Source organism: Bidens hawaiensis, unplaced genomic scaffold (genome assembly GCF_021521415.1).
Source record: "Bidens hawaiensis isolate Kalapana, Puna unplaced genomic scaffold, B.hawaiensis_p1.1 tig00009686_1, whole genome shotgun sequence".
Taxonomy (NCBI): Eukaryota; Viridiplantae; Streptophyta; class Magnoliopsida; order Asterales; family Asteraceae; genus Bidens; species Bidens hawaiensis.
Window position 1 is genome coordinate 782,852 of NW_027491726.1, and position 2,101 is coordinate 784,952.

The 2,101-nt window shown below is 33.1% G+C and overlaps 1 long non-coding RNA gene across 1 annotated transcript; it reads right to left on the reverse strand.

Annotated features, from left to right (window-relative positions):
- Positions 1–224: 224 nt before the first annotated feature.
- LOC143533409 (uncharacterized) lies at positions 225–1,853 on the reverse strand. The gene is made up of 2 exons (XR_013135351.1): positions 1,560–1,853; positions 225–715 (listed from the first exon to the last, which is right to left on the reverse strand). It is a non-coding gene; the product is annotated as an uncharacterized LOC143533409 (long non-coding RNA).
- Positions 1,854–2,101: the final 248 nt, after the last annotated feature.

A 2,101-nucleotide genomic window follows, 5' to 3' on the forward strand; every position in this document is an offset into this window, starting at 1 on the left:
TATGTAACTGCATAATACCTTAAAAATGTTGATATATTTGCTAAACGCTACATACAATTATATTATTCGCAATTCTCTAGCTAAAAGGTATGATTATTACATCTTATGTAACATACTGAAACCAACAGCAATAAGTGTGTATAAGATTTATTCACATCTTTTTGGTTTAAAATTATTTTGTATTCCGAATATACCCTACAAATAAACACCAAATTAAAAAAGAATTATTCAAAATCCACCTTATAACCCAAACATGGTCAAGTTTGGGTTATTGAATATAAAAACCCAAAGACATGACGGTTACACAACCAAAAAGCAAAACAAAACATCACCATAAAATATAAAAACAAAAGACCAAAATTTATCTCAAGGGATATCCATGTCTTTTCCCCTTTATCATCACCATCAAGCATATTGACACCCCACCAAACACTACCTTCTATACAAATTACAAGTTAAAACCCCAAGCTTTAACAATTTACTCATACACCCCTCCCCTCATATACCATTATCAGAAAGGGATATTATATGATTTCACATAATATTTCATAAAAGTGGCTAATTTGAAGCAACAAGAGTTCCGGTTTGCACACGTGTTGACTTTTTGGAAGCCTCTGTTTACTTCTTTGATGAAACCTTCCATCTCCTCTCTCTTGCTTCATCATTTTCAATTTGTTCTTGCCTGCATTCTTGGCTACAAAATGGTGTATTCCCTCTGAAAAATTACAAAATTACCCTTCAGCAATCTTGAAATAGTTCTTGATGCATAAGTACAATTCTTGATGCATCTAAGGCTACACTTTTATATTGGTTAAGTCATCATTTATCAAGTAAAAGGTGCTTTGAAAGTAACTACTCAAGATACCCATGAACCCGACTACTTTTTATGCATAAAGTAAAACCCTTATAGAAATATGAAAATAACCAATTAATTAATTGTATAAATATGGAAATAACCAATTGGGTTAAACTTGAAACTTCTGTAAGTTATTTTTGTCCAAGTTCAATGAATCTAGTCATCATGCACAAAATATGGTGTATATATACATAGGGTTAGGGTGTGTGTTATGGTGTATATATACATAGGGTTAGGGTGTCTGTTAAAAGGACGTATGAATAACCATTTTCACAAAATATTCACCCTATACAGTTTTTCATGCACATGGCACATTAGTACGGATCTTTAAGCATAAAGTGCATATCTTTATGCAGAAAGTGCAACCCTTCAAGCGTATGGTTTATTTCACATAAAGTACAGATTTGCATGGCTGGATCTGGTTGGTTTTTACTCATTTGGTTGACTATTTTCTTGTACAAATCTTTATGCATAAAGTACAACTATTTATGCACCAAGTACAACTCTTTATGCATAAAGTACAACCATGTTTATGCATCTGGATCTTTTCCATTAATCAATGATCTTTAGAGAAACTTTCATCTCCATACTAATATTAATGAAATTTTTATCAAAGTAAAACTGATATAATTTAATGTACAAGTCAATGATACACATATCGATAAAAAAATTATTTATTTTTTGATAATTATAAATTTTATACCTGTACATGAATATGTCACTGTTGTGACCAAGTGGCTTAGAGCAAAGAGTACAGGCCTCAAGAAAATGGGGCTCATCAAACCCGGCGTAAGATAGCGAACCAGACTTCATTGTGTGTGTGTTAACAAAGGAGACCTTGGTGAGTGCTAACGTGAGCGTATGGTGTTAAGGTTAAGGATCAAGGGAGTGTGGGAAGGAAGAATGTGTGTGAAGTGATGATGATTTATAGAGTTTTAGAAGAGAGGAGCTTGGGATTGTGTGTGGGATGGAGCATGGAAGTTATGTGGGCTAAGTGGATGGAATTATTTAAGGTCCCTTTTGTCTTCTTTTAAATGTTAGGTGCCTTAAGTTTATGTGCTTTTAAGATTTGTCCGGTGAATTTTACTTAATTGCAGTTTTGCACAATGTTAAGAAACATGGTGGTTTATTACCTGTAAACGATCGAAACCGCTCATTAGCTGCTAAGATTATATTGTGAACAATCATGTTACGGTTAAATCTAAACTGAAGGTTGTTGGATAGTCAAGTACTCAAGTCTGAATA